Here is an 18,281-nt window from a genome sequence, read left to right as displayed (position 1 = left end):
CGCACCTGCAACTTTTCAGAGACTCATGAACTCTGTGCTTGCTGGCCTTATTTACAAAACGTGCGCAGTCTACCTGGATGACATTGTTATCGCCTCACCTACCTTTGAACAGCACTTGGTGGATCTTGAGGAGGTGCTGGGCAGACTCCAAGCTGCTGGCTTGTCATTGAAGCTCAAAAAGTGCCAATTCTGCCTCGATGAATTCACCTTTCTCGGGTACCGCATCACATCATCAGGTGTTAAGCCCGATTCAGACAAAGTAAAGGCGGTTAAGGAGTTTGATACACCAACCTCGGTGAAACACGTCCATCAGTTCCTTGGCTTGACTGGCTATTATCGGCGCTTCATTCAGAATTATGCCCGACATGCCGAACCTCTTCACGCCATCACCAGAAAGGACAATGCTTTCCGCTGGGACGACAGCTGTCAAAGTGCCATGGACACTTTGAAAGACCATGTCACATCAGCCCCGGTCCTGTCATTTCCGGACTTCAACCATCCCTTTTCCATTCACGCAGATGCGTGTGACATTGGTCTCGGGGCAGCGTTGATGCAAAAGGATGACAAGGGTCGTGAGTATGTTGTGGCTTTTGCTAGTCGCTCCCTTCACAAAGCTGAACTCCCCTACTGCACTTCAGAGTGCCTTGCTGTGATATGGGCTCTGGAACACTTCCGCCCATATGTTGAAGGTGTTCATGTTACCATCTTCACTGACCACAACAGTCTCAGGTGGCTCATGTCTCCTCAAAACCCAACGGGCCGACTCGCCCGCTGGTCACTTCGTTTGCAGGACTTTGATTTCACAATAGTGCACAAACCTGGTGCAAAAAACAAAGTTCCCGACGCACTGTCACGCAACCCTTTGCCTCTGACCTGTGGCAGGCCGACTGATCTTTTACCAGATCATGCTGTCATGGGCAGCCTGGACATTCGTACTCTGCCCCCCGTCATTCTGGCTGACCGTTCACAATTGAGACAGCTGCAGTTAGACGATCATGTCACAGGTCCACTCCTCAGAGACACTGAAGCAGACTCTCTGAACAGCTCGGACAATGCCACCTTGTTACAGTATGTTGTGTATGACTCTCTTTTGTATTACAGAGACCCCAAATCCACATGTGCTTTGCACCCTTTGAAAGAGCTGAAACTGTTTGCTCCTACTTCCATGAGAGGCACCTTGCTGGACTATTACCACGACCACCCCACAGCAGGTCACTTGGGTGTTTCTAAGACGTTGGCTAGACTGCGTTTTAGGTTTTTCTGGCCCAAAATGGCAGCTGATGTGAAATGCTATGTGTGTGTGCCAACTCACCAAGCCAAGTCAGAAAAAAGCAGCCGGTCTTATGGTTCCCATTGTCCCCCAGAAACCCTGGGAGTATGTGGGTGTGGATTTTGTTGGGCCACTTCCCCGCAACCCCACTGGTAATGCTTATTTGATCATGTTTGTTGACTATTTGACTAAATGGGTTGAAGCCAGCGCTGTCAAAGAAGCTACATCTCAGGTAGCAGCTGGTAAATTCGTCACTGACATTTTTGCTAGACATGGTACACCCACTTACAGTCAGTCAGGTTTCAGAGTTCATCACAGCACAGAAACAGCTTTAGTGAAGGTTACAAATGATCTTCTTATGGCCTCTGACAGTGGACTCATCTCTGTGCTTGTCCTGCTAGACCTCAGTGCAGCGTTCGATACTGTCGACCATAATATCCTATTAGAGCGATTAGAACATGCTGTAGGTATTACAGGTACTGCACTGCAGTGGTTTGTATCATATCTATCTAATAGACTCCAGTTTGTTCATGTAAATGGAGAGTCCTCTTCACACACCGAGGTTAATTATGGAGTTCCACAGGGTTCAGTGCTAGGACCAATTCTGTTTACATTATACATGCTTCCCCTAGGCAGCATCATTAGAAGACATAGCATACATTTTCACTGCTATGCAGATGACACCCAGCTCTATCTGTCCATGAAGCCAGATAACACACACCAATTAGTTAAACTGCAGGAATGTCTTAAAGACATAAAGACCTGGATGGCCACTAACTTTCTGCTTCTTAATTCAGATCAAACTGAGGTTATTGTACTCGGCGCTGAAAAGCTTAGAAATATGGTATCTAACCAGATTCTTACTCTGGATGGCATTACCTTGGCCTCCAGTAACACTGTGAGGAACCTTGGAGTCACTTTTGACCAGGATATGTCCTTCAACGCACGTATTAAACAAATATGTAAGACTGCGTTCTTCCATTTGTGCAACATCTCTAAAGTTAGAAATATCCTGTCTCAGAGTGACGCTGAAAAACTAGTTCATGCATTTATTACTTCCAGGCTGGACGACTGTAATTCATTATTATCAGGATGTCCTAAAAACTCACTGAAAAGTCTTCAGTTTCCAAAATGCTGCAGCAAGAGTCCTGACAGGGACTAGAAAGAGAGAGCATATTTCTCCTGTTTTGGCTTCCCTTCATTGGCTTCCTGTTAAATCCAGAATTGAATTCAAAATCCTGCTCCTCACATACAAGGTCTTAAATAATCAGGCCCCATCTTATCTTAATGACCTTGTAGTACCATATCACCCTATTAGAGCACTTCGCTCTCGCTCTGCAGGCCTACTTGTTCCTAGAGTATTTAAAAGTACTGGACCAGGTGACCCTGAATCCTCCCTTAGTTATGCTGCAATTGACATAGGCTGCCGGGGGATTCCCATGATGCATTGAGTTTTTCCTTTCCAGTCACCTTTCTCACTCACTATGTGTTAATAGACCTCTCTGCATTGAATCATATCTGTTATTAACCTCTGTCTCTCTTCCACAGCATGTCTTTTATCCTGTCTTCCTTCTCTCACCCCAACCGGTCGCAGCAGATGGCCGCCCCTCCCTGAGCCTGGTTCTGCTGGAGGTTTCTTCCTGTTAAAAGGGAGTTTTTCTTTCCCACTGTCGCCAAACTGCTTGCTCATAGGGGGTAATATGATTGTTGGGTTTTTCTCTGTATCTATGAAGCGCCTTGAGGCGACTTTTGTTGTAATTTGGAGCTATATAAATAAAATTGAATTGAATTGAATTGAATCCCCCCGACCCATTAGTGGTTGACAGCCCTAAAACCAAGTCGACAGGGAGCCGTGGATGCCTGCCAAACATCAAGTAGTATGGTGTGTACCCTGTCGAATCATGGCGGGTGCAGTTGTAGGCGTGTGTCATTGCATCCACATATTCGTGCCACCGGGGCTTCAGGTGAGGTTCTAGCATCCCCAGCATGTTCATGAGGGTGCGGTTGAACCGTTCAGTCACCCACCCATTACCCTGTGGGTGATAGGGCGTGGTGTGGGTCTTAGTGATTCCGGTGCATTTACAAAGCTCCTTCACCACAGCACTTTCAAAATTGCGCCCTTGGTCTGCATGCAATTTTGCTGGGAAGCCAAACCGACAGAAAAAGTTTCTATACAGCACCTTAGCCACTGTGCTGGCTCTTTGGTCTTTAGTGGGGTATGCTTGTGCATAGCGTGAGAAATGGTCAGTGACAACGAGGACATTTTCGATACCACCTTTTGGTTTCTCAAGAGTCAAAAAATCCACACAAACTAGCTGCAAGGGGGCACTGCTGTGGATACTGACCAGGGGGGCCCTGACCCCTGCGGTTGGAGTTTTCCTAAGGCAGCACCTCTCACATTGCTCGCACCAAGCCTTGATTTCCTGAAACATCCGTGGCCAATAAAATCTCTCCCTTATTATGTGCAATGTCCTCTCAAAACCAAGGTGGCCTGAGTCATCGTGGAGAGCAGTCTTCACTGATATACGCAAATCCTCTGGTAGCACCAATTGCCCAACTACTCCCCTTTGGTTGTCTTGGACGCAGCGGTACAGGATGCCATCCCTTACCACTAACCTTCTCCACTCCTTTAAGAGAAGGCACACGTGCCCTTCAGCACTCATTCACTCACTGCGGCTTGGCTTCTGGTTCATACTCTTATAGTGCAAGACAGGGCCAATAACAAGGTCTTTTTTCTGCCCTGCACGGATCTCCTGTTTGGTCATGGTGGGCAGGGATTCCATCCCCACATCCCTGTAAGGCTCAGTGGATGTAGGGGGCCCAAGTTCCAGTTCCTCCCCTGCAGGCGTGCCATGGCCAGTGAGGCTTTGAGTATCCTGGGTTGCCTGTGTCACACCATGCCCCTGTTTGTCGACACCCACCCACTGAGGGCATGTCTGTAGGATGTGCACGACCTTCTGGTTAGACATGCGAGAGAGGGCGTCAGCGTTTGTGTTTCTCTGTCCCCTCCGATACTGGACATCGAAGTCGAAAGCAGCCAGCCTAGACACCCACCGCTGGCCTGTGGCATCCAGCTTTGCTGAGGACATAACATACTTGAGAGGGTTATTGTCTGTCTGGACAGAGAACCTACGCCCATAGAGGTGGTCGTAGAATTTGTCTGTGACCGCCCATTTGAGAGCAAGGAACTCGAGTTTGTGTGCAGGATACCTTGTCTCTGCTGGCGAAGGCTATGACCCTCTCAGCTCCCCCTTGGACCTGAGCTAGAACGGCGCCCAGACCCTCCCCTGAGGCGCCCGTCTGGAGAACGAAAGGCAAGCTATAATCAGGATATCCCAGCACTGGAGCGCTTGTCAGCCTTTCTTTTAGGGTCTTAAATGCCTTCTCGCATTCATCTGTCCACAAAAAGGGTAGATCGGTGGCCAGACTTTTCTTTCCCCCTCGCTTTTTCTTTCTGGGGTCACCAGCAGTTAGGTGGTACAGGGGAGCAGCTAGGGTAGAGTACCCACTTACATACCGCCTATAGTATCCAGCAAATCCCAGGAATTGCAACACTTCTTTGCGGTTTGTGGGCCTCACCCAGTTTTTCACCCTGCTGATGGTAAATGGTAAATGGTAAATGGACTGGTTCTTATATAGCGCTTTTCTACTCTGTCCGAGCACTCAAAGCGCTTTATACAGCTAATTCATTCACCCAATCACACCCATTCACACAAGCACTTCTAAACTTAAGTGCTAAGTAGCTAACATTCATACACATTCACACTCCGATGGATGCATCGGAGAGCAACATGGGGTTAGTATCTTGCCCAAGGATATTTGGCATGCAGACTGGAGCAGCCTGGGATTGAACCACCGACCTTCTGGTTAGTGGCTGATCCGCTCTGCCACCTGAGCTACAGCCACCCCTCTTCTGATCTTCTCTGGGTCTGTCCGGATCCCCTCAGCAGACACCAAGTGACCCAAATACTGAACCTCCTTTCTCACAAGCTGGCATTTAGAAGGCTTTAACTTCAAGCCATGCTCCCGAAGCCGATCGAACGCCAGCTGCAGTCTTTCCAGATGCTTATCAAAGGTTTTGGAGAATATGATGAGGTCATCAAGATAGATTAGGAGGTGGGTGAAGTTCAGATCGCCAAAGCAGCAGGTCATGAGTCTCTGAAAGGTGGAGGGAGCATTCTGCAGTCCAAAGGGCATACGATTTGCTTCAAAAAGCCCCATAGGGGTGCTGAATGCCGTTTTGTGTTTGTCATGCTCCGCCACCTCTACCTGCCAATAACCAGAAGTGAGGTCAAGGGTGGAGAAGTATCTTGCCTGCCCTAGAGCCTCCAGGGCTTCCTCTATTCTGGGGAGAGGAAAAGCATCTCTCGTGCTACAGGAGTTCAGTTTCCTGTAGTCAATACACAGCCTTAGTGATCCATCTTTCTTGGTTACGATCACGACAGGTGAAGCATATGGACTTTTGCTGGGCCTGATAACTCCTGCTGCCTCCATTTCTGTCAGCAACCTTCTCACATCCTGCCACTGTGATGGGGGGATCTTACGGTAAGGCAGTCGAAATGGCTTAGAGTCAACCAGAGGGATTTCATGTTGCACAGTCTTTGTATGGCCATAATCCATGGGATGCTGTGAGAACACACCTACGTTCCTTTCCACAAGCTCTTTAAGAAGGGAACGCTGGTGCTCGTTTTCGACATCTGCTCCACTTAAATCCACTTCCTGGCTTGCCACAGCGTGGTCCTTACCCAGGCATGCTTCTCTGCCTCCGCTAATGTGATGACTGCCCCGCACCCTGCCTGAAAAGCCCACAATACTTTCCACCAGAGATGCCTTGGCCAGATGCGTGTGAGGCTTGATAGTGATAGCATGCTGGGAGAGGTTCATCACTCTTACCGGGGCACATCCTTTCTTTACATCAGCAAGAACTCTGGCGACCAGGATGTCTTGGCTGAGCCGCAGGGAGGGGTGGCCTTCAATTAGGGCTGTATAAGTCTTTCTTTGTGGTCCAGCTTTTGTTTTGCACATTAAATCCATCTCTTTCCCTGCTTGAATGTGTACCTTACGACCAGTGTAAACAACAGGGCCTGAGGGGAAAAAGCAGGGGGCATAGCTATCTGTACATCTGGCTGAAACACTGGAGGGGCTGTAGTTAGAGGGCTGTTGTTGGACTGGCTTGTCTGATTGGTTGGCACTGAACTTGGGCGAATTTCAGATAGGTGTGAGGGCACCTGCATTTGGCCTCCATAGGCTGGCAGTGGTGGTGCATGAGCTGGAGCCACACCAAGATCAGTCTGGGGTGAAAGCATGGTTGGTGGTGGGGTCTGTTGTGTGCCCAGCCCAGAGTCGGTGAGGTCCCTGATTGGGGTGTGATACTGTAACCGCTGGCCAGTGAAGCTGGGGAACTGGGTGACCAGCTTTGACTTCACTGATGACTGTTGGTCCACTGTAGTGGCGCTAGCTGTTGCCCCTTCATTCAAAAGGTGAGGCTGTGCCCTCTTTGGAGTGTCTGCATAGTCTCTCATCATTTTCACTGTCCTGTATCTCTAATAGGGATGGGTATCGTTTAGGTTTTATCCGATACCGGTGCCAAACCGGTACTTTTGAAACGGTGCCGGTGCTTAAACGGTGCCCAAACCGGTGCTTAAAGAATGGAAAACACAAAATTGGTCCAAAAACCTCTCATGTTCAGCTGTTTTTTTGTAAAAAGATAACAATGTTAGTCTTTTCTGCAGGTATAGGGCATATATGGTATCACTCTGGGCTGGAAGCAGTGCTTAAACAATGGAAAAAACACAAACTTTGTCCAAAAACCTCTCATGTTTAGCTGTTTTCCACTTTTTCTTCGGTCATTTTAGCCTTTTTGGCCAGGGTGAAGGGAGTATCTGCCATCAAACAAGAAGACAGCCGCATGTAGCTATGATGGTGTTTGCTAGTTCACGGTACATGCATTAATTTAATAACGGGGTTAGCTTACTCAACGTAAATTACACACGAACAACATTAAGCTACTCACGCAGAGAAGAACGGCTGCTGCTGCCATCATCATTTCTGCTACACTGGCAGGGCTAGGTTCATCGGATTTAAAGTGTGACCTCCTTTGACAGTATCAGCTTAAAGCACTTGTTGCAGGCTGCTGAGTTTGCATCTTTTGCTGTGAAGTACAGCCAGACTTTTGACCGCTTTGCCTTGGGCATTTTTAATCTGTAGCTCTGCTCTAAAAGAACGTACGTACCTGGACCCGCCTACTATCCTCGAAACGTAAAATGATTGGCTAGAATCTAAAGTGTATCATTCCATACCAGTTGGTGGCGGTAATGCACCTTTCAGTTGTTTGCCAACCGCCAATAGAAATGTAAGGAAGAAGAAAGTGTATCACAGCTTAGGAAAAAAAAGCACCGAAATAAAGCAGCGAAATGCGCGCTGCTTTTCGGTCTGGTTACTACCGTTTATGTCAGAACCGGTGCCATGATGGCACCGGATACCGGTACCCATCCCTAATCTCTAATTTAGCTGCACCAGAAAATGTGTGTGGGCTACTCGTGGTATGCTTAACTGTGAGTAAGTACAATCTATTTCTAGTAAAATAGAACACAACAAAGATGTATGACAACTATCATCTCATAACGCAAAACAGACTTCACAAAAAAACAGCATTAAACTCAGAGTGCAGTTAAACAACTATCTTCAGCACAGAGGTTGTGAATGACACAAATCAGCAGCAATTGCTTAACCGTATTCAATGATTATCATTATAGACAGGGAACATCATTTAACATTCTTGCTACAATTCAAGTCTCTGAGTCTTTTTTTTTTTCAATGACAGAAAACCCTCAAATGAAACCACCCCAAGATTTCACTTTTAAAGGATATGCCTGGGGAAGTGAAAGTCCCAGTAATACAGCTGCACAGGCAGTCATAACTTAGTTCAGTACCCCATCAGACGGCAACACCTCAGCGTAGCTGGGGGGGTGTCGGCATTGCTTTCTCTTCTGTCTCGAGGTGCCACAAATCCGGGTCACGGCACCAAAGATGTAACCCAACCAGTGCAGGGGCCTCCCTACACCCCGGACTCTGCGTTGTGTAAGTTTGCGTTGTATTGGGGTGCACAGTAGAGAGACCAGTCAGACACATGCGTTCAATTTGTGGCTCGGACCGCGCAGATATTCAGATGCTGGGGCAAACACCACTCCAACTCTACTGCTAGCCCTTTGCAAATCACAGTAAACACTGTGTGATTATCAACATATAGTGAAAGTCAACAACAAATATATAAAAAAAACCACATTAAGCAAAAATAATCATGTCCTTACAAAATTCCTCGGTCTCAGTAATGTGTATAACGCAAAACTAACATAGCAGGACTACCAGCAAACTGTAGCTGAAAAGCTAATGCTTCATCTTGCATTACTTTGCCCAAATGCGTGCTCTGCTAACTAGCGGGAATGTAGCCCAAAATTGCGGCAGATATTACCAAATGAAACATGCACATAAACTGCTCATACTCTCATCAGACAATACATGAACCTCCCAACAAACACAATATATGCTTAGCAAACCGCCATTTTACACAGTGGAACACTTATTTTTAAACAAAAAACCAATGCAGTACACCACTGACTGTGCTTACCTTTGCAAATCACAGTAAACACTGAACCAAGATGGCGCCCGCACGAACGAGAAATCTGAACTACGGTGTCCTGCAGAGGACAAATGGTCAAAATTGCTAAAACTTACAATGTATATGCAATTCAACAATGACACCTTGTGACCAATTCCAGTCACTGCCTTACATTTGCATACAGTATGATGTCATATATGCATACAGCTTAATTTCATTTATGGCAAAGAGCTTGATGTCTTGGAATACATAAAGCTTGATGTCATATAAGTCTTACAGGTTGATATCATGCATGGCACACAGTTTTATATCATTTATGACATAAAGCTTAATGGTAAAATGGTAAATGGCCTGTATTTATATAGCGCTTTTCTAGTCCCTAAGGACCCCAAAGCACTTTACACATCCAGTCATCCACCCATTCACACACACTCATTCACACACTGGTGATGGCAGCTACATTGTAGCCACAGCTGCCCTGGGGCGCACTGACAGAGGCGAGGCTGCCGGACACTGGCACCACCGGGCCCTCTGACCACCACCAGTAGGCAACGGGTGAAGTGTCTTGCCCAAGGACACAACGACTGTCCCCAGCTTGGAGACTGTCCAAGCTGGGGCTCGAACCAGCAACCTTCCGATTACAAGACGAACTCCCAACTCTTGAGCCACGATCGCCCCATTTTAATGTCTTATAAGTCTTAGAGATTGATGTCATTTGTGTCATTAATGCCTGATCTCATGTATGTCCTCAGCTTGAAGTCCTGGATCGAGACAGCTTGATGTCATGTATGACATACAGATTGATGTCATAAAAGGCACACAGTAAGTTGTCATAAAAAGCATACAGCATGATGTCATGTATGCATACCTGTAGGTTTCCAACAGTGGTCCTCCTCCTTTGGGTGGAGATCGGCTGCTCCTCCCTGGCTGAGCACCTGTGGGCAATTATTCCAGCAGCATATAAGATCTGTGCACTCAATCAGTCATGGCCTGAGTATCAGGTTAGTCAGTGATGTTTTATTGCTCAGTCCAGATCCTGTGTGAAAACTTACCTGCTTTTTCCTGTCTTCAGAGTCGGCTCCTGGAGTGGGGTTCTCGCCTCAGTCATCCCCGCTTTTCTGGACCTGGGCCACCAGCTGCTGGTACAGCATTGCCAACTAGCCTGAAACTCACCTGCCTGCCTCCCCGCACCTCGACCTCATCTGGGCCTTGCCCCCCACCTGTCCCCTTCACCTGAAACCAATGCCCTGGTCTCTTCACAGTATTTTTCCCAGCCCAGCTTCCACCTCCCCACTGCCACAGCTGTCCCGCTGTATTCTAGAGCTGTCTAGTTTTCATTTAGTTGCCTTAGTTTTGACAGCGCACCCACTAGTGTAGTGGCTTCGTTTAAATTTGGCTCGTGTGTTTAATTTGTGGGGGAAGAAATGAACCTTTTTGATCACTCACTGTCTCGCTTCCGGTTTGGATCTTGCACTTGTGTCCATCCCATTTACCTCGTGCCGCTGGGCCGTGACAGATGTCATATATGGCATACAGTATGATGTCATATATGGCATACAGTATGATGTCATATAGGCATACAGTATGATGTCATATAAGGCATACAGGTTGATGACATCAGGGCTCGCAAAATTTCAAAATCTCTGGTAGCCCTTCGGGCAGGGACTCTTCAATTTTTGGTAGCCCAAAATAAATTTAAGTAACCCGAATAAAAAAGAGCAATTTTTTGATTGATGTTTTGTTTCCGTTACAATATTATACATTAAAGTATAATATTGTAACGGAAACAAAACATTAATCAAAAAATTGTTGAAAAACAAATGACAACATTGTATAAAAATTACAATCATCAACTCAAATACTTGGTTCTAATTGAACAGAAATTTCTATGAACTTGTAAGAACTGTAGAACATGAATCTGTGTCAGATCCTGAATTTGAAATTTCCACTGAAGTCACGGGTAAGAGGCAAATGGAACCAAGATCGAGGCCATTTGCTTTTTGAAGTTTGCAAAGACTGCTACATTGTGCCAGTGGTAGTTCACTCTTTGCAACATAGTAGCTCTTTTAAACAGATTTTCAGGTTTATTTTTAGTATGTTATTTGTAATTGGTGTTTGTTCTGGGAAAGATATTGCAGACTGAGCAATAATGTATTTCTTGCATTTCTCATGGGTTCTAATGGGGGCCTTTCTTAAAGTTACTGGTCCCAGCAACAAAGGCGCGTTTCGACTCAGAAATCAAGGGAAAGCCAACAACACACCCGGCAGAACATTATGTTATTTACACGGGGGCACATAAGTGGTCCGCATGTGCGCATTCGCTGTCAAAATAAAAGACGCGCACCAGATAAGAAGTTGCAACGCGCGTTTGCGTCCATATAAAAGGCTGTTTTTGTCCACTAGAGTGGGATTTTCACGGCACATTCTGCACCACATCTCTGTGCGTTCATCATTTGTTTGAAGCCAGCTCACCTCCTGCAACCACTTTTCCGAGAATACGCGCTTCTTTTGTGGTTCGGACTCCTTCTGACATTTCTTTGGAGGTGGAGGAACATCAAAGTAATTGCTTAAAGGAGCTTCTTCAACATCTTTAAGAGTTCTAAACAAATGTCTGTCCTCCTCCTGAAAATCTTATGTACGCAAACACGCGTTGCAACTTCTTATCTTGTGCGTGTTTTTTATTTTGACAGCGAATGCGCACCTGCGGACCACTTATGTGCAGCCCTGGTTATTTAGCTCGTCATATTGCAGCCACAGAAATTCTTTTGTCCATGAAACCATAAAGCTGCACTTTCTTTTTGCCTCATAGTCTGATTTGTCATAACTTTTCCGTTTTGTGGTAAGCTTTTCTTTGGCTGTCACTTCTTCACCCTGACCTGTCTTATTTGGCTCAGCAGAACTAAAATATATATCCTGCTGCTTTTACACACACACTCACATAACGCTCAGCGATTCTCTGCGTGATCAACCTCTCATATGTTTAAGCTGCGGCAGATTTCACTTGTCATGTTTGCATAGTAAGCTAACGATTGATAAGATGATGTCAGAGGAATTGGTGCAAATTATCGTCACTCACCAATCAGTGCTGTCGCTCTCTATACACAGTTTGCGCGATTGCAAAGTGAAAGCAAAAACAAGCGCAAATTCAAACGCAATTTCAATATGTCACATATTGACAGTGGCTCACCGATGTCAATGACATAATTCCCAGCTACATTTCCGAAAGAATGCAAAAGCATTGACATAGATTTTTCCTTCCTATGACAGCCCGACGGGCAGGGCAGAGATAGATTTTGGTAGCCCGACTGGAAAAATCGCTAGCCCCGGGACGTCGGGCTAGCGATTTTGCGAGCCCTGGACATGTATGACATACAGCTTAATTTCATTCATGGCAAAGAGCTTGATGTCATATAAGTCTTACAGATTGATGTCATCGATACATATGGTATGATGTCATATAAAGGCATACAGTATGATGTCATATAGGCATACAGGTTAATGTCATGCATGACATGCAACCTTGATAGGTTTGTAGCTCAAACCTATTCGCTGGAATTTTCAAGACAATTTAACTACACAGCAAAGCAAGACACGAGTAGGCAAAGTTCTTCATGTTTCTCGTGCACGGGAGAGAACTGGACAAACGCCGTTCCTTCGCTTGACCCCAGTCGCTCTCATCCGCTCCATCGTAACACTGCTCTTTTATTGAGGTTACATGAATATACATAGGTTCATTAACATATGACGTATACATACAAACAAAGAGTACCTTGCCTGTGCGTTGTGTAAGTATGTGTGTGTGTGTGTGTGTGTGTGTGTGTGGGGTCAGAGTGCGCCCCACCTGTCCCCTTCACCTGAAACCAATGCCCTGGTCTCTTCATAGTATTACATGATGTCATTTAGGCATACAGTATGATGTCATCCTGTGTCCTCTGACGACCTGCTGCCACTGAAAGGCAGTGTTAGAGGGACACTTGGGCATTTATCGCAGCATATAATGTGTTTTCTGGATACACTGCTGCTTTTTCAGCACCCAGAGATTGATGGCTGCGTGTCAGAGCTGGCTATGAATTTCAGAAGGATCAGGCCTTAACAAAAAAGTTATCAGTAGTTCTTTCCACCTTTTTACCCACAGCTACATCCACTTCTGTGGGGCCTAGGCTGCTCACTACGGCTGGGTATCATCACTGATTTCTGTAATCTATTCGATTCACGAGGTCCTGATTCCATTCAATTTGATTTTGCCTCAGACAGTCAGAAATATTATAATTCTGATGATTTATCAGCGCTGACACATGTGAGACTTCATCAGAGGTGTGAGCATCACAGCAGAGGCCTTTGTGTCAAAGTAACTGAGGATAAAACAGAAACACATGAAGGAGATTTTCCTGCCCTGTTTTCTGTAGCAGATACACTTTAAAATATTCTGCAGTAGAACAAAAAGTGAAGAAAACATGAATCAACATCTGACCATTACCTGATGCTGCTGAAGTGAAGCAGAGCAAAGTTACAGAGGTTTGATTAGAGACACAGCAAAAGTTCAGCAATTTGGCATCGTTTTAAAAAGTTTACATTTCTTCAGTATTGAACAGCAGAAATTAGGCTTTCTTGTCCGAGCGGCCGACAGCGCTGTAAACAACGGTAGACTGGTGGGTGATAAGCGAATGAATGATGCAGGAAACAGAGATTTGAGACAAACTGTTCTTGAAGTACAGAGAGAGAGAGAGCTGTGCAGGAAGTGTGATTTTATCTGCTGGTAGCAAAACAGCAAAAGTCAGAGGGCATTAATGACGACATTGATCAAATGTGGAGCGTAGTTTGGATCTTCTGCTGCTGCTTCAGTGAATTTTGGTTAGAGAGATAAAACCTGCAGCTCAGAATCGAGCGCAAAAAAGACGGAAACACAAAGCGCCGACGCATCAGAGTCAGCGAGCTGTCGGCTTTCAGCCCCGACGGCGTGTCCGTGTGAGAAAGCTGATTGTGATGCGTCGGGTCTGTGTTTACGTTTTTGAACAGCTGGTCACACCGGTGCGACCAAAGATCTTTTTTAGTCGCATCATTGAAAAATATGGTCGCACTCTAGAGCCCTGAATACCATTATATTACAACGTTGTGACTCATTGGGATTTGGCTTTTACACTGATGTTATTTTGACAAACAACACCTGAACATGAGCCAAAGAAAGTAAAGGCAGTCGTACCTCTCTCAGAGCTTCAGCGTAGGAACTCATGTCAGTGAGGATGACCAGCACATGTTTCTCACACTGGTAGGCCAGGTACTCTGCCGTAGTCAGCGCCAGGCGGGGAGTGATGATACGGGAGTGATACGGAGACTTTCAGATCGCAGAGACTTTTTTTTAATGTACTGAACGGCTGGTCACTGGTGCGATCTAGGATTTTATTAGTCACACCAGTGAGAAATTTGGCCGCAAATGTGACCAAATTGGTCAGACTCTAGAGCCCAGAGATCAGCTGCTGTCTGAACTGCACACTTACACTTGGGTTTTGTATTTTTTGCCTTTTTCTCTGCTCTTTTGTGAATTATAAATTCTAGAGGATTTGGATTTCTGTCGATTTCCTGCAGGATTACAACTTCCGAGAGTTTCCATTTTATTTTGTTTTGTTTTATTTTGAATTATAACTTTGAGAGGATTTGGATTTCAACTGAATCCCTGGAGTGTTGAAGTTGCAGGGATGCAAAACAGAGATAAGGGCCTCTTCAGGCATGGATGTGCCCGTTCTCTCCTCAATCTCTCTCCTCAAAAGATCAACATTAGCTAAGAGTGGGTTAATTAGATGAGTATTAAGTGATTTCATTATGTGATCATAGTATGTGAGCTGGCTTTTCCCCCCTCCTGCTAAATTGCTTTAATAAAATATCCTGCATTCAAAAGGTTTAAATAGTGGACATTCATTTTTTAACTCTTTCTAAAACAGCAACAAGGCATAAAGCTGTGGATAAGTTTACACCTATATAAATATCACTTACACATTTAATTTACAGTTACAAGTTACAAAGTCACTTTCATCTACGCAGGACTGTAAGCTGTCGTCTGTGAGGCGTCAGCTGTGTTTGTTTGTAACACAGTTCATGGTGGAGAACAGCTGCTCACATACGTATGTGGATCTGAAGATCGTCAGGACTCCAAATGCATATTTCTTCATGTTTATGTGTCGGGATGGCATTCCATGTTTCAAACAAGGTTCTCAGTATCACCTGAAAATCCAGTCACATTTAACAGGGATGGATCGATGGTCAGGGCAGTGATGGGGAAGGATAATGTGGGTTTTTCCTCTCTGAACTCGTGGAATTATTTCCCAAATAACTGTGGTGATTGCAGACTGCAAATGCTCTGAATTTATTAACTGTCAGTTTGCACTCAAACGCTAACACCTCCTCCAGCATGTGTAACGCTGTGCCTCCTCTCCCCTGAAGACTTGTATTCAGCTTCTTCTGGTTCGCTGTAATGTCCACAAAGTGCAGCTTTTTCAGCCACTCTGGCTGTTCCAGCGCAGAAAAGGCGAGCCCTTTGCTGCTCATGAAAACTTTCACCTCTCCCAGACATTTTCCAATTTCATTGTACTACTGTACTATGTATGACTGTGCAATGACAATAAAGAGTTATCTTATCTTACATGCAGCAAAGCGTTTCAGCACCTCTCCTCTGGACAGCAGGACTCTGTCATACAGCAGGAGATCAGGGTAAATGCTCTCACCTCATCCAGTAATGAGGTGGAGAGCATTTAAACCTTTTGCCATTATTTTATTGATGATCTGAATGACAACATTTATGACCTCTGTGCATTCTAGAGGAAAGGTTTGCGCACACAATGCCTCTTGGTGCAGGATGCAGTGAAACGTCAGCAGCTTTCTATCCAGTGACTTCTGCAGCCAGGCCACAAAGCCCCTGTGCAGTCATACTTACCATACTTTTATTTTTATATTTCAATATCACAATAATCTTCTAATTTAGAACTACAAGTTAAAAAAGAACTAACATCAGTTGCTGATTTGGTCCCTAAAATCCAGAGAGTAATTATTCATGGTAAGGAATTCATGTGGACTCTAAGCCTGTGGGCAGGCAAGGACATTTAAACAGTGAGGCTGATGACCTACCATTTCTTCGTGTGACTGCTTCTGGTCTAAAAGGGACTCCAATACCAAAATCGATGAATTTGACACATAGAAATGCTGGATGATCAGGCGATGTGTCAAACACAATGTTGTCTGGCTTAATGTCTCGATGGTAGACACCCTTGGATTGCATTTCAGTGGCTGCATGTACCAGCTGTCTCATTATGACCAGACAGACAGATGAAAAATACGTTCAAATAATCAGATTTACATCATCCATTAAAGTTTGCCATATATGTTATCTTGCCACTCGCTGACCTTAACCTCCCTCTCGTGCACAAAGGTTCTTCTGTTTGCCAGGTAGACTTCCAAGTCTATGTTTTTTTGGCCTTTCAAAGACCATAATGAGTTCGTCTTCCAAGTCATACCAGTCGTTTTAAGCGGGCGTCACATTGCTGCTCGTAGCCTCTGGTCCTGCCCCCACTTTTATTAGCAATGCCACCTCCTTGGGAATCTCGGTCATTTTACCATTAAGAAGCTTGAGAAACAGAACATCAAGGTCAGTGTTCAAACATTAGGCTGTTTGAGGTACACGTTGGGGGAAAACAACAGAAAAAGACAAACATTTCTTACCACTGGTAGGTAGCTGACTAAAAACTGAGCAACATGCTTAATCACCACCTGCATTACAGAGAAAATGTGTTTTAGAAAAAGAGAACAGGAGGAACTGGAAGAATTGTAAAGTGCACACATAAGAAGCCATCCTGGGAAATTGTCTTCTCTGCATTTTCCAAAGAAGACAGTCCCAAAGCCTCCTTCACCCAGCTTATCCTGCTCTTCGAATTTTTCTTCAAAGTCCTCTACAGAGAGACAAAACAAATTGAATTTAACAGGTAAAGGAGACTTTACTCACCTAGATATTTACGCACACCCACAGCACGTGGTGTGGTAAAGGTCGGCCAAGATTTTGACCACATGTCAGAAACTGGATCAAAATTGGACTAAACTCACTTGAACTCTGACTTTGTCTGCACTTAGAACTATCACAAGACATTAAAACAAAACATCGGGCATTGATGACATCACAGGAATCTAACATTCTAATCTATGCAAACTGTCTCCATGGCTACATAATATCAAATTAAATCATAGCAAAGGAGTAAAAAGCAGGATCAGTCTTAGGGTGTATGTTACATGTTTGCCAGTTTGGATGAGTGAGTGCAATACTTCATCGGCCTGTGTTGTAGCAACCTGTTGAACCTGCTGAGAAACTTTTCTTTGTCCACTCTGCCCCAAACTTCACATGCTCCATAAAAGTCGAGGCCTAGAGACCTCTGCATAGTTATTAGCATTAGGTTATCAGTATCATCTGATATATATGACATTTACAGTACAGTACTCACACATGACATAGGAGGAATAAATATGAACTTTTTGACATAAATTTGATCATATGAAATTGGATATTTTTAAAAATATGAAACTTTTTCCTTCCGTCATACTTCAGAAATATAATATATTAAGTTTTGAACATTTTAAAACATTTAAGTTTGCTCGTTGTATTTATAAGATCCTACATGGACGTGCTCCACAATCATTGGTCAGTCATGTTAAAATCCATTATCAGTGGAAAACAAACCTGATCCTCTACTAGAGGCGATTGTGCAATACCTTTTAGACATAACACTCAGCAAACAGTTATTATTAGTTAAAGTCAGTGAGATTTGGAGTGATACATGACACATGACGGAATAAGACACGCAGACTTAGCATGACGAACCGACGAGGAACACGTACACTGTAAATACATACAGAGGGAAAAGAGGACTAGAGATGAGACATGGACATAACTAAGCACAAACAGAACATGATGGCTGGGGGGAAAACACACGTGACAGAAGGAATGGGTCACAAGGGCAAAACATGTAAACGAGAGGAGGAGACGGGAGAAAAAGACATTACTGAAATACATGAAGGGCCAGGGCTGGGGCAGCCAACCAGTCACAGACAAACAGCCACATTTTTTACTGTGTCACTGCAAAGAGCCACATCATACACCTGGGCACACATGAACATCACCCATCCCTTCCTCTGTCCTGCGTTCAGTTTGGGGTATCAAACTCAGGACCCTAACCCCATCAGGCCGGGGTCTTTGTGTGGAGTCTGCATGTTCTCTCCAGCTTCCTCCCACAGTCTAAAGACATGCAGTCAGTGGGGGTCTTCTCGCCCCGTTCACATTCACACAGAGATGCATTGAAGATCACCTTGTGGTTAGTGCCTTCAATTGCCCTGTGCACGAGAAAATGCTAACTTCCTGGT

The 18,281-nt window shown here is 44.9% G+C and overlaps 1 long non-coding RNA gene across 1 annotated transcript; it reads right to left on the bottom strand.

Annotated features, from left to right (window-relative positions):
• Positions 1-16,074: 16,074 nt before the first annotated feature.
• On the bottom strand, positions 16,075-18,254 carry LOC146504834 (uncharacterized). Its single transcript, XR_014877628.1, has 2 exons — positions 16,596-18,254; positions 16,075-16,500 (listed from the first exon to the last, which is right to left on the bottom strand). It is a non-coding gene; the product is annotated as an uncharacterized LOC146504834 (long non-coding RNA).
• Positions 18,255-18,281: the final 27 nt, after the last annotated feature.

This window comes from Neolamprologus multifasciatus, chromosome 13, assembly GCF_963576455.1.
Source record: "Neolamprologus multifasciatus chromosome 13, fNeoMul1.2, whole genome shotgun sequence".
Lineage (NCBI taxonomy): Eukaryota > Metazoa > Chordata > Actinopteri > Cichliformes > Cichlidae > Neolamprologus > Neolamprologus multifasciatus.
Note: the sequence above shows the minus strand (reverse complement) of the source record. Positions and strands in the feature narration are given on the sequence as shown.